The 14,892-nt window shown below is 49.5% G+C and overlaps 6 non-coding genes across 6 annotated transcripts; all 6 read right to left on the bottom strand.

The window, feature by feature from the left end:
- Positions 1–987: 987 nt before the first annotated feature.
- Positions 988–1,061, bottom strand: Trnaa-agc (transfer RNA alanine (anticodon AGC)). Its single transcript has one exon. It is a non-coding gene; the product is annotated as a tRNA-Ala (tRNA).
- A 2,872-nt stretch (positions 1,062–3,933) lies between these two features.
- Trnaa-agc (transfer RNA alanine (anticodon AGC)) lies at positions 3,934–4,010 on the bottom strand. The gene has a single exon. It is a non-coding gene; the product is annotated as a tRNA-Ala (tRNA).
- A 1,385-nt stretch (positions 4,011–5,395) lies between these two features.
- On the bottom strand, positions 5,396–5,469 carry Trnaa-agc (transfer RNA alanine (anticodon AGC)). The gene has a single exon. It is a non-coding gene; the product is annotated as a tRNA-Ala (tRNA).
- Positions 5,470–6,856: 1,387 nt separating this feature from the next.
- On the bottom strand, positions 6,857–6,930 carry Trnaa-agc (transfer RNA alanine (anticodon AGC)). The gene has a single exon. It is a non-coding gene; the product is annotated as a tRNA-Ala (tRNA).
- Positions 6,931–11,274: 4,344 nt separating this feature from the next.
- On the bottom strand, positions 11,275–11,348 carry Trnaa-agc (transfer RNA alanine (anticodon AGC)). The gene has a single exon. It is a non-coding gene; the product is annotated as a tRNA-Ala (tRNA).
- Positions 11,349–12,735: 1,387 nt separating this feature from the next.
- Positions 12,736–12,809, bottom strand: Trnaa-agc (transfer RNA alanine (anticodon AGC)). The gene has a single exon. It is a non-coding gene; the product is annotated as a tRNA-Ala (tRNA).
- Between the last annotated feature and the right edge of the window lie 2,083 nt (positions 12,810–14,892).

The following is a 14,892-nucleotide window of genomic DNA, read 5'->3' as shown; positions in this document are numbered from 1 at the left end:
ACTTACCATGCACTGACCACAAAACATGGAGGAGCCGGGGCTTGAAACCGAGACCGTTCACACGCTAAGCGAACGATCTGCCAACTGAGCTACAGCTACACACACGACCAAGCCTGGCTATTCTCCATTCTTTGCGACTCTGATGTGCACGGACACGATGGTTGGTTGGTTTGTAGCGGCGAAGGTACCAGAATACAAAGGCGCGGACACGTTCATATACACAAGAGTTCCAAGTAGTTTCGATGCTCTGTTGTTACGAATGCAAATTCCGTCTGTTTTGAACGTCTTAAATTGAAAGGGCGGTCACAAATTGGTCCATTTCACTCCTTGTCCACAATCACACAGCACCTGAGGTAACAAGCACATCTCAAGCCCCATTGTGCTCTCCATTGTTCATGCCAACTCAGTGCCTCGCTCTTTGCTACTGTGTCAAACTCTTGTCGTCCAACTGCAAAACACTGGGACACAACAAGTTTCCGCTTCCCCTTTGCACTGATCGTACTACGAAACGCTCCCCAAACTTGGCAATCACCCATGCAGATGACTTTTCCGACTTTACACGACGCTCACGCTAGTGACAGCCTTATTTATAGTTCGACGTCGCGCCAAAGCGAATGAGCACATTTCGCCTACGGCTTAGGCCGCTCTTCTAGTGTGGCTGCCCTGTGTCTGCAGGCAGCGAGGGGCTGCAAGCTTCCTGTGTTCGCACCTATATCACCTGTGCTTTCGTTGTCAGAGACAGACTATCGCAAAACATACAACTCACTCCATGAATTGATTGCTACGGCATCTGTTATCAGCAGTCACAACCAGCAACACCAGTAGCAGCCGACTGCACGCAAAGAATGGGAACGTGCAGTGGGATTTACGTGAAATCGGCGCAATTGTGGATGCTAATCGTTCGCTTGTATCTGCCTACACACCTCTGCCGGTTGGGAATTATTCCACTTGCATCGCAAGGTGCGCATGTAGGTGTGTTAAAAATTCTGGAGGCGCTGGGTATCGATCCCAGTACCTCTCGCACGCTAAGCGAGCGCTCTACCATCTGAGCTACGCCCACCCCCCCGATAACTAGTAGTGCTACATACATTCATATCAACGTCACAGACCCTTGCACTCCCATTATTCCGCAGACAAACACTACTCTCTATGTATCAGTGAGGGTGTCTTTCAGGTTTCGTGCATTCTGTATCGAATCGTAGTTGGCCACAATGAAAGTGGCACGCATAACGTCGAAAATAGAGTTCAGACACCGCTCTGAGTAAGACGAACGTGTTGTCCACCTCTAGACTTCAATGACGTTAAGCAGTGATACCTAAGACAGATCTGCACTCGATGACACCACGATAACAGCCGGTCCCCACACTTACATCTTGCTCTCCTTATGACAGTATACATCATATCAGTCTGTGACGCTGGATTTGCAACTTCTTGCGTGCGTTTATGTTCGCTGCGACCAACACTTACCATGCACTGACCACAAAACATGGAGGAGCCGGGGCTTGAAACCGAGACCGTTCACACGCTAAGCGAACGATCTGCCAACTGAGCTACAGCTACACACACGACCAAGCCTGGCTATTCTCCATTCTTTGCGACTCTGATGTGCACGGACACGATGGTTGGTTGGTTTGTAGCGGCGAAGGTACCAGAATACAAAGGCGCGGACACGTTCATATACACAAGAGTTCCAAGTAGTTTCGATGCTCTGGTATTACGAATGCAAATTCCGTCTGTTTTGAACGTCTTAAATTGAAAGGGCGGTCACAAATTGGTCCATTTCACTCCTTGTCCACAATCACACAGCACCTGAGGTAACAAGCACATCTCAAGCCCCATTGTGCTCTCCATTGTTCATGCCAACTCAGTGCCTCGCTCTTTGCTACTGTGTCAAACTCTTGTCGTCCAACTGCAAAACACTGGGACACAACAAGTTTCCGCTTCCCCTTTGCACTGATCGTACTACGAAACGCTCCCCAAACTTGGCAATCACCCATGCAGATGACTTTTCCGACTTAACACGACGCTCACGCAACGCTCACGCTAGTGACAGCCTTATTTATAGTTCGACGTCGCGCCAAAGCGAATGAGCACATTTCGCCTACGGCTTAGGCCGCTCTTCTAGTGTGGCTGCCCTGTGTCTGCAGGCAGCGAGGGGCTGCAAGCTTCCTGTGTTCGCACCTATATCACCTGTGCTTTCGTTGTCAGAGACAGACTATCGCAAAACATACAACTCACTCCATGAATTGATTGCTACGGCATCTGTTATCAGCAGTCACAACCAGCAACACCAGTAGCAGCCGACTGCACGCAAAGAATGGGAACGTGCAGTGGGATTTACGTGAAATCGGCGCAATTGTGGATGCTAATCGTTCGCTTGTATCTGCCTACACACCTCTGCCGGTTGGGAATTATTCCACTTGCATCGCAAGGTGCGCATGTAGGTGTGTTAAAAATTCTGGAGGAGCTGGGTATCGATCCCAGTACCTCTCGCACGCTAAGCGAGCGCTCTACCATCTGAGCTACGCCCACCCCCCCCCGATAACTAGTAGTGCTACATACAGTCATATCAACGTCACAGACCCTTGCACTCCCATTATTCCGCAGACAAACACTACTCTCTATGTATCAGTGGGGGTGTCTTTCAGGTTTCGTGCATTCTGTATCGAATCGTAGTTGGCCACAATGAAAGTGGCACGCATAACGTCGAAAATAGAGTTCAGACACCGCTCTGAGTAAGACGAACGTGTTGTCCACCTCTAGACTTCAATGACGTTAAGCAGTGATACCTAAGACAGATCTGCACTCGATGACACCACGATAACAGCCGGTCCCCACACTTACATCTTGCTCTCCTTATGACAGTATACATCATATCAGTCTGTGACGCTGGATTTGCAACTTCTTGCGTGCGTTTATGTTCGCTGCGACCAACACTTACCATGCACTGACCACAAAACATGGAGGAGCCGGGGCTTGAAACCGAGACCGTTCACACGCTAAGCGAACGATCTGCCAACTGAGCTACAGCTACACACACGACCAAGCCTGGCTATTCTCCATTCTTTGCGACTCTGATGTGCACGGACACGATGGTTGGTTGGTTTGTAGCGGCGAAGGTACCAGAATACAAAGGCGCGGACACGTTCATATACACAAGAGTTCCAAGTAGTTTCGATGCTCTGGTATTACGAATGCAAATTCCGTCTGTTTTGTACGTCTTAAATTGAAAGGGCGGTCACAAATTGGTCCATTTCACTCCTTGTCCACAATCACACAGCACCTGAGGTAACAAGCACATCTCAAGCCCCATTGTGCTCTCCATTGTTCATGCCAACTCAGTGCCTCGCTCTTTGCTACTGTGTCAAACTCTTGTCGTCCAACTGCAAAACACTGGGACACAACAAGTTTCCGCTTCCCCTTTGCACTGATCGTACTACGAAACGCTCCCCAAACTTGGCAATCACCCATGCAGATGACTTTTCCGACTTAACACGACGCTCACGCAACGCTCACGCTAGTGACAGCCATATTTATAGTTCGACGTCGCGCCAAAGCGAATGAGCACATTTCGCCTACGGCTTAGGCCGCTCTTCTAGTGTGGCTGCCCTGTGTCTGCAGGCAGCGAGGGGCTGCAAGCTTCCTGTGTTCGCACCTATATCACCTGTGCTTTCGTTGTCAGAGACAGACTATCGCAAAACATACAACTCACTCCATGAATTGATTGCTACGGCATCTGTTATCAGCAGTCACAACCAGCAACACCAGTAGCAGCCGACTGCACGCAAAGAATGGGAACGTGCAGTGGGATTTACGTGAAATCGGCGCAATTGTGGATGCTAATCGTTCGCTTGTATCTGCCTACACACCTCTGCCGGTTGGGAATTATTCCACTTGCATCGCAAGGTGCGCATGTAGGTGTGTTAAAAATTCTGGAGGCGCTGGGTATCGATCCCAGTACCTCTCGCACGCTAAGCGAGCGCTCTACCATCTGAGCTACGCCCAACCCCCCCGATAACTAGTAGTGCTACATACAGTCATATCAACGTCACAGACCCTTGCACTCCCATTATTCCGCAGACAAACACTACTCTCTATGTATCAGTGAGGGTGTCTTTCAGGTTTCGTGCATTCTGTATCGAATCGTAGTTGGCCACAATGAAAGTGGCACGCATAACGTCGAAAATAGAGTTCAGACACCGCTCTGAGTAAGACGAACGTGTTGTCCACCTCTAGACTTCAATGACGTTAAGCCGTGATACCTAAGACAGATCTGCACTCGATGACACCACGATAACAGCCGGTCCCCACACTTACATCTTGCTCTCCTTATGACAGTATACATCATATCAGTCTGTGACGCTGGTTTTGCAACTTCTTGCGTGCGTTTATGTTCGCTGCGACCAACACTTACCATGCACTGACCACAAAACATGGAGGAGCCGGGGCTTGAAACCGAGACCGTTCACACGCTAAGCGAACGATCTGCCAACTGAGCTACAGCTACACACACGACCAAGCCTGGCTATTCTCCATTCTTTGCGACTCTGATGTGCACGGACACGATGGTTGGTTGGTTTGTAGCGGCGAAGGTACCAGAATACAAAGGCGCGGACACGTTCATATACACAAGAGTTCCAAGTAGTTTCGATGCTCTGGTATTACGAATGCAAATTCCGTCTGTTTTGAACGTCTTAAATTGAAAGGGCGGTCACAAATTGGTCCATTTCACTCCTTGTCCACAATCACACAGCACCTGAGGTAACAAGCACATCTCAAGCCCCATTGTGCTCTCCATTGTTCATGCCAACTCAGTGCCTCGCTCTTTGCTACTGTGTCAAACTCTTGTCGTCCAACTGCAAAACACTGGGACACAACAAGTTTCCGCTTCCCCTTTGCACTGATCGTACTACGAAACGCTCCCCAAACTTGGCAATCACCCATGCAGATGACTTTTCCGACTTTACACGACGCTCACGCTAGTGACAGCCTTATTTATAGTTCGACGTCGCGCCAAAGCGAATGAGCACATTTCGCCTACGGCTTAGGCCGCTCTTCTAGTGTGGCTGCCCTGTGTCTGCAGGCAGCGAGGGGCTGCAAGCTTCCTGTGTTCGCACCTATATCACCTGTGCTTTCGTTGTCAGAGACAGACTATCGCAAAACATACAACTCACTCCATGAATTGATTGCTACGGCATCTGTTATCAGCAGTCACAACCAGCAACACCAGTAGCAGCCGACTGCACGCAAAGAATGGGAACGTGCAGTGGGATTTACGTGAAATCGGCGCAATTGTGGATGCTAATCGTTCGCTTGTATCTGCCTACACACCTCTGCCGGTTGGGAATTATTCCACTTGCATCGCAAGGTGCGCATGTAGGTGTGTTAAAAATTCTGGAGGCGCTGGGTATCGATCCCAGTACCTCTCGCACGCTAAGCGAGCGCTCTACCATCTGAGCTACGCCCACCCCCCCGATAACTAGTAGTGCTACATACAGTCATATCAACGTCACAGACCCTTGCACTCCCATTATTCCACAGACAAACACTACTCTCTATGTATCAGTGAGGGTGTCTTTCAGGTTTCGTGCATTCTGTATCGAATCGTAGTTGGCCACAATGAAAGTGGCACGCATAACGTCGAAAATAGAGTTCAGACACCGCTCTGAGTAAGACGAACGTGTTGTCCACCTCTAGACTTCAATGACGTTAAGCCGTGATACCTAAGACAGATCTGCACTCGATGACACCACGATAACAGCCGGTCCCCACACTTACATCTTGGTCTCCTTATGACAGTATACATCATATCAGTCTGTGACGCTGGTTTTGCAACTTCTTGCGTGCGTTTATGTTCGCTGCGACCAACACTTACCATGCACTGACCACAAAACATGGAGGAGCCGGGGCTTGAAACCGAGACCGTTCACACGCTAAGCGAACGATCTGCCAACTGAGCTACAGCTACACACACGACCAAGCCTGGCTATTCTCCATTCTTTGCGACTCTGATGTGCACGGACACGATGGTTGGTTGGTTTGTAGCGGCGAAGGTACCAGAATACAAAGGCGCGGACACGTTCATATACACAAGAGTTCCAAGTAGTTTCGATGCTCTGGTATTACGAATGCAAATTCCGTCTGTTTTGAACGTCTTAAATTGAAAGGGCGGTCACAAATTGGTCCATTTCACTCCTTGTCCACAATCACACAGCACCTGAGGTAACAAGCACATCTCAAGCCCCATTGTGCTCTCCATTGTTCATGCCAACTCAGTGCCTCGCTCTTTGCTACTGTGTCAAACTCTTGTCGTCCAACTGCAAAACACTGGGACACAACAAGTTTCCGCTTCCCCTTTGCACTGATCGTACTACGAAACGCTCCCCAAACTTGGCAATCACCCATGCAGATGACTTTTCCGACTTTACACGACGCTCACGCTAGTGACAGCCTTATTTATAGTTCGACGTCGCGCCAAAGCGAATGAGCACATTTCGCCTACGGCTTAGGCCGCTCTTCTAGTGTGGCTGCCCTGTGTCTGCAGGCAGCGAGGGGCTGCAAGCTTCCTGTGTTCGCACCTATATCACCTGTGCTTTCGTTGTCAGAGACAGACTATCGCAAAACATACAACTCACTCCATGAATTGATTGCTACGGCATCTGTTATCAGCAGTCACAACCAGCAACACCAGTAGCAGCCGACTGCACGCAAAGAATGGGAACGTGCAGTGGGATTTACGTGAAATCGGCGCAATTGTGGATGCTAATCGTTCGCTTGTATCTGCCTACACACCTCTGCCGGTTGGGAATTATTCCACTTGCATCGCAAGGTGCGCATGTAGGTGTGTTAAAAATTCTGGAGGCGCTGGGTATCGATCCCAGTACCTCTCGCACGCTAAGCGAGCGCTCTACCATCTGAGCTACGCCCACCCCCCCGATAACTAGTAGTGCTACATACATTCATATCAACGTCACAGACCCTTGCACTCCCATTATTCCGCAGACAAACACTACTCTCTATGTATCAGTGAGGGTGTCTTTCAGGTTTCGTGCATTCTGTATCGAATCGTAGTTGGCCACAATGAAAGTGGCACGCATAACGTCGAAAATAGAGTTCAGACACCGCTCTGAGTAAGACGAACGTGTTGTCCACCTCTAGACTTCAATGACGTTAAGCAGTGATACCTAAGACAGATCTGCACTCGATGACACCACGATAACAGCCGGTCCCCACACTTACATCTTGCTCTCCTTATGACAGTATACATCATATCAGTCTGTGACGCTGGATTTGCAACTTCTTGCGTGCGTTTATGTTCGCTGCGACCAACACTTACCATGCACTGACCACAAAACATGGAGGAGCCGGGGCTTGAAACCGAGACCGTTCACACGCTAAGCGAACGATCTGCCAACTGAGCTACAGCTACACACACGACCAAGCCTGGCTATTCTCCATTCTTTGCGACTCTGATGTGCACGGACACGATGGTTGGTTGGTTTGTAGCGGCGAAGGTACCAGAATACAAAGGCGCGGACACGTTCATATACACAAGAGTTCCAAGTAGTTTCGATGCTCTGGTATTACGAATGCAAATTCCGTCTGTTTTGAACGTCTTAAATTGAAAGGGCGGTCACAAATTGGTCCATTTCACTCCTTGTCCACAATCACACAGCACCTGAGGTAACAAGCACATCTCAAGCCCCATTGTGCTCTCCATTGTTCATGCCAACTCAGTGCCTCGCTCTTTGCTACTGTGTCAAACTCTTGTCGTCCAACTGCAAAACACTGGGACACAACAAGTTTCCGCTTCCCCTTTGCACTGATCGTACTACGAAACGCTCCCCAAACTTGGCAATCACCCATGCAGATGACTTTTCCGACTTAACACGACGCTCACGCAACGCTCACGCTAGTGACAGCCTTATTTATAGTTCGACGTCGCGCCAAAGCGAATGAGCACATTTCGCCTACGGCTTAGGCCGCTCTTCTAGTGTGGCTGCCCTGTGTCTGCAGGCAGCGAGGGGCTGCAAGCTTCCTGTGTTCGCACCTATATCACCTGTGCTTTCGTTGTCAGAGACAGACTATCGCAAAACATACAACTCACTCCATGAATTGATTGCTACGGCATCTGTTATCAGCAGTCACAACCAGCAACACCAGTAGCAGCCGACTGCACGCAAAGAATGGGAACGTGCAGTGGGATTTACGTGAAATCGGCGCAATTGTGGATGCTAATCGTTCGCTTGTATCTGCCTACACACCTCTGCCGGTTGGGAATTATTCCACTTGCATCGCAAGGTGCGCATGTAGGTGTGTTAAAAATTCTGGAGGAGCTGGGTATCGATCCCAGTACCTCTCGCACGCTAAGCGAGCGCTCTACCATCTGAGCTACGCCCACCCCCCCCCGATAACTAGTAGTGCTACATACAGTCATATCAACGTCACAGACCCTTGCACTCCCATTATTCCGCAGACAAACACTACTCTCTATGTATCAGTGGGGGTGTCTTTCAGGTTTCGTGCATTCTGTATCGAATCGTAGTTGGCCACAATGAAAGTGGCACGCATAACGTCGAAAATAGAGTTCAGACACCGCTCTGAGTAAGACGAACGTGTTGTCCACCTCTAGACTTCAATGACGTTAAGCAGTGATACCTAAGACAGATCTGCACTCGATGACACCACGATAACAGCCGGTCCCCACACTTACATCTTGCTCTCCTTATGACAGTATACATCATATCAGTCTGTGACGCTGGATTTGCAACTTCTTGCGTGCGTTTATGTTCGCTGCGACCAACACTTACCATGCACTGACCACAAAACATGGAGGAGCCGGGGCTTGAAACCGAGACCGTTCACACGCTAAGCGAACGATCTGCCAACTGAGCTACAGCTACACACACGACCAAGCCTGGCTATTCTCCATTCTTTGCGACTCTGATGTGCACGGACACGATGGTTGGTTGGTTTGTAGCGGCGAAGGTACCAGAATACAAAGGCGCGGACACGTTCATATACACAAGAGTTCCAAGTAGTTTCGATGCTCTGGTATTACGAATGCAAATTCCGTCTGTTTTGTACGTCTTAAATTGAAAGGGCGGTCACAAATTGGTCCATTTCACTCCTTGTCCACAATCACACAGCACCTGAGGTAACAAGCACATCTCAAGCCCCATTGTGCTCTCCATTGTTCATGCCAACTCAGTGCCTCGCTCTTTGCTACTGTGTCAAACTCTTGTCGTCCAACTGCAAAACACTGGGACACAACAAGTTTCCGCTTCCCCTTTGCACTGATCGTACTACGAAACGCTCCCCAAACTTGGCAATCACCCATGCAGATGACTTTTCCGACTTAACACGACGCTCACGCAACGCTCACGCTAGTGACAGCCATATTTATAGTTCGACGTCGCGCCAAAGCGAATGAGCACATTTCGCCTACGGCTTAGGCCGCTCTTCTAGTGTGGCTGCCCTGTGTCTGCAGGCAGCGAGGGGCTGCAAGCTTCCTGTGTTCGCACCTATATCACCTGTGCTTTCGTTGTCAGAGACAGACTATCGCAAAACATACAACTCACTCCATGAATTGATTGCTACGGCATCTGTTATCAGCAGTCACAACCAGCAACACCAGTAGCAGCCGACTGCACGCAAAGAATGGGAACGTGCAGTGGGATTTACGTGAAATCGGCGCAATTGTGGATGCTAATCGTTCGCTTGTATCTGCCTACACACCTCTGCCGGTTGGGAATTATTCCACTTGCATCGCAAGGTGCGCATGTAGGTGTGTTAAAAATTCTGGAGGCGCTGGGTATCGATCCCCGTACCTCTCGCACGCTAAGCGAGCGCTCTACCATCTGAGCTACGCCCACCCCCCCGATAACTAGTAGTGCTACATACAGTCATATCAACGTCACAGACCCTTGCACTCCCATTATTCCGCAGACAAACACTACTCTCTATGTATCAGTGAGGGTGTCTTTCAGGTTTCGTGCATTCTGTATCGAATCGTAGTTGGCCACAATGAAAGTGGCACGCATAACGTCGAAAATAGAGTTCAGACACCGCTCTGAGTAAGACGAACGTGTTGTCCACCTCTAGACTTCAATGACGTTAAGCCGTGATACCTAAGACAGATCTGCACTCGATGACACCACGATAACAGCCGGTCCCCACACTTACATCTTGGTCTCCTTATGACAGTATACATCATATCAGTCTGTGACGCTGGTTTTGCAACTTCTTGCGTGCGTTTATGTTCGCTGCGACCAACACTTACCATGCACTGACCACAAAACATGGAGGAGCCGGGGCTTGAAACCGAGACCGTTCACACGCTAAGCGAACGATCTGCCAACTGAGCTACAGCTACACACACGACCAAGCCTGGCTATTCTCCATTCTTTGCGACTCTGATGTGCACGGACACGATGGTTGGTTGGTTTGTAGCGGCGAAGGTACCAGAATACAAAGGCGCGGACACGTTCATATACACAAGAGTTCCAAGTAGTTTCGATGCTCTGTTGTTACGAATGCAAATTCCGTCTGTTTTGAACGTCTTAAATTGAAAGGGCGGTCACAAATTGGTCCATTTCACTCCTTGTCCACAATCACACAGCACCTGAGGTAACAAGCACATCTCAAGCCCCATTGTGCTCTCCATTGTTCATGCCAACTCAGTGCCTCGCTCTTTGCTACTGTGTCAAACTCTTGTCGTCCAACTGCAAAACACTGGGACACAACAAGTTTCCGCTTCCCCTTTGCACTGATCGTACTACGAAACGCTCCCCAAACTTGGCAATCACCCATGCAGATGACTTTTCCGACTTTACACGACGCTCACGCAACGCTCACGCTAGTGACAGCCTTATTTATAGTTCGACGTCGCGCCAAAGCGAATGAGCACATTTCGCCTACGGCTTAGGCCGCTCTTCTAGTGTGGCTGCCCTGTGTCTGCAGGCAGCGAGGGACTGCAAGCTTCCTGTGTTCGCACCTGTATCACCTGTGCTTTCGTTGTCAGAGACAGACTATCGCAAAACATACAACTCACTCCATGAATTGATTGCTACGGCATCTGTTATCAGCAGTCACAACCAGCAACACCAGTAGCAGCCGACTGCACGCAAAGAATGGGAACGTGCAGTGGGATTTACGTGAAATCGGCGCAATTGTGGATGCTAATCGTTCGCTTGTATCTGCCTACACACCTCTGCCGGTTGGGAATTATTCCACTTGCATCGCAAGGTGCGCATGTAGGTGTGTTAAAATTTCTGGAGGCGCTGGGTATCGATCCCAGTACCTCTCGCACGCTAAGCGAGCGCTCTACCATCTGAGCTACGCCCACCCCCCCGATAACTAGTAGTGCTACATACAGTCATATCAACGTCACAGACCCTTGCACTCCCATTATTCCACAGACAAACACTACTCTCTATGTATCAGTGAGGGTGTCTTTCAGGTTTCGTGCATTCTGTATCGAATCGTAGTTGGCCACAATGAAAGTGGCACGCATAACGTCGAAAATAGAGTTCAGACACCGCTCTGAGTAAGACGAACGTGTTGTCCACCTCTAGACTTCAATGACGTTAAGCCGTGATACCTAAGACAGATCTGCACTCGATGACACCACGATAACAGCCGGTCCCCACACTTACATCTTGCTCTCCTTATGACAGTATACATCATATCAGTCTGTGACGCTGGTTTTGCAACTTCTTGCGTGCGTTTATGTTCGCTGCGACCAACACTTACCATGCACTGACCACAAAACATGGAGGAGCCGGGGTTTGAACCCGAGACCGTTCACACGCTAAGCGAACGATCTGCCAACTGAGCTACAGCTACACACACGACCAAGCCTGGCTATTCTCCATTCTTTGCGACTCTGATGTGCACGGACACGATGGTTGGTTGGTTTGTAGCGGCGAAGGTACCAGAATACAAAGGCGCGGACACGTTCATATACACAAGAGTTCCAAGTAGTTTCGATGCTCTGGTATTACGAATGCAAATTCCGTCTGTTTTGAACGTCTTAAATTGAAAGGGCGGTCACAAATTGGTCCATTTCACTCCTTGTCCACAATCACACAGCACCTGAGGTAACAAGCACATCTCAAGCCCCATTGTGCTCTCCATTGTTCATGCCAACTCAGTGCCTCGCTCTTTGCTACTGTGTCAAACTCTTGTCGTCCAACTGCAAAACACTGGGACACAACAAGTTTCCGCTTCCCCTTTGCACTGATCGTACTACGAAACGCTCCCCAAACTTGGCAATCACCCATGCAGATGACTTTTCCGACTTTACACGACGCTCACGCTAGTGACAGCCTTATTTATAGTTCGACGTCGCGCCAAAGCGAATGAGCACATTTCGCCTACGGCTTAGGCCGCTCTTCTAGTGTGGCTGCCCTGTGTCTGCAGGCAGCGAGGGGCTGCAAGCTTCCTGTGTTCGCACCTATATCACCTGTGCTTTCGTTGTCAGAGACAGACTATCGCAAAACATACAACTCACTCCATGAATTGATTGCTACGGCATCTGTTATCAGCAGTCACAACCAGCAACACCAGTAGCAGCCGACTGCACGCAAAGAATGGGAACGTGCAGTGGGATTTACGTGAAATCGGCGCAATTGTGGATGCTAATCGTTCGCTTGTATCTGCCTACACACCTCTGCCGGTTGGGAATTATTCCACTTGCATCGCAAGGTGCGCATGTAGGTGTGTTAAAAATTCTGGAGGCGCTGGGTATCGATCCCAGTACCTCTCGCACGCTAAGCGAGCGCTCTACCATCTGAGCTACGCCCACCCCCCCGATAACTAGTAGTGCTACATACAGTCATATCAACGTCACAGACCCTTGCACTCCCATTATTCCGCAGACAAACACTACTCTCTATGTATCAGTGAGGGTGTCTTTCAGGTTTTGTGCATTCTGTATCGAATCGTAGTTGGCCACAATGAAAGTGGCACGCATAACGTCGAGAATAGAGTTCAGACACCGCTCTGAGTAAGACGAACGTGTTGTCCACCTCTAGACTTCAATGACGTTAAGCCGTGATACCTAAGACAGATCTGCACTCGATGACACCACGATAACAGCCGGTCCCCACACTTACATCTTGCTCTCCTTATGACAGTATACATCATATCAGTCTGTGACGCTGGTTTTGCAACTTCTTGCGTGCGTTTATGTTCGCTGCGACCAACACTTACCATGCACTGACCACAAAACATGGAGGAGCCGGGGCTTGAACCCGAGACCGTTCACACGCTAAGCGAACGATCTGCCAACTGAGCTACAGCTACACACACGACCAAGCCTGGCTATTCTCCATTCTTTGCGACTCTGATGTGCACGGACACGATGGTTGGTTGGTTTGTAGCGGCGAAGGTACCAGAATACAAAGGCGCGGACACGTTCATATACACAAGAGTTCCAAGTAGTTTCGATGCTCTGGTATTACGAATGCAAATTCCGTCTGTTTTGAACGTCTTAAATTGAAAGGGCGGTCACAAATTGGTCCATTTCACTCCTTGTCCACAATCACACAGCACCTGAGGTAACAAGCACATCTCAAGCCCCATTGTGCTCTCCATTGTTCATGCCAACTCAGTGCCTCGCTCTTTGCTACTGTGTCAAACTCTTGTCGTCCAACTGCAAAACACTGGGACACAACAAGTTTCCGCTTCCCCTTTGCACTGATCGTACTACGAAACGCTCCCCAAACTTAACAATCACCCATGCAGATGACTTTTCCGACTTTACACGACGCTCACGCTAGTGACAGCCTTATTTATAGTTCGACGTCGCGCCAAAGCGAATGAGCACATTTCGCCTACGGCTTAGGCCGCTCTTCTATTGTGGCTGCCCTGTGTCTGCAGGCAGCGAGGGGCTGCAAGCTTCCTGTGTTCGCACCTATATCACCTGTGCTTTCGTTGTCAGAGACAGACTATCGCAAAACATACAACTCACTCCATGAATTGATTGCTACGGCATCTGTTATCAGCAGTCACAACCAGCAACACCAGTAGCAGCCGACTGCACGCAAAGAATGGGAACGTGCAGTGGGATTTACGTGAAATCGGCGCAATTGTGGATGCTAATCGTTCGCTTGTATCTGCCTACACACCTCTGCCGGTTGGGAATTATTCCACTTGCATGGCAAGGTGCGCATGTAGGTGTGTTAAAAATTCTGGAGGCGCTGGGTATCGATCCCAGTACCTCTCGCACGCTAAGCGAGCGCTCTACCATCAGAGCTACGCCCACCCCCCCGATAACTAGTAGTGCTACATACAGTCATATCAACGTCACAGACCCTTGCACTCCCATTATTCCGCAGACAAACACTACTCTCTATGTATCAGTGAGGGTGTCTTTCAGGTTTCGTGCATTCTGTATCGAATCGTAGTTGGCCACAATGAAAGTGGCACGCATAACGTCGAAAATAGAGTTCAGACACCGCTCTGAGTAAGACGAACGTGTTGTCCACCTCTAGACTTCAATGACGTTAAGCCGTGATACCTAAGACAGATCTGCACTCGATGACACCACGATAACAGCCGGTCCCCACACTTACATCTTGCTCTCCTTATGACAGTATACATCATATCAGTCTGTGACGCTGGTTTTGCAACTTCTTGCGTGCGTTTATGTTCGCTGCGACCAACACTTACCATGCACTGACCACAAAACATGGAGGAGCCGGGGCTTGAACCCGAGACCGTTCACACGCTAAGCGAACGATCTGCCAACTGAGCTACAGCTACACACACGACCAAGCCTGGCTATTCTCCATTCTTTGCGACTCTGATGTGCACGGACACGATGGTTGGTTGGTTTGTAGCGGCGAAGGTACCAGAATACAAAGGCGCGGACACGTTCATATACAC

The sequence above is a fragment of the Schistocerca gregaria genome, chromosome 3 (genome assembly GCF_023897955.1).
Source record: "Schistocerca gregaria isolate iqSchGreg1 chromosome 3, iqSchGreg1.2, whole genome shotgun sequence".
NCBI lineage: Eukaryota > Metazoa > Arthropoda > Insecta > Orthoptera > Acrididae > Schistocerca > Schistocerca gregaria.
The sequence above is the reverse complement of the archived record's forward strand: the minus strand, read 5'-3'. Positions and strand labels throughout refer to the sequence as shown.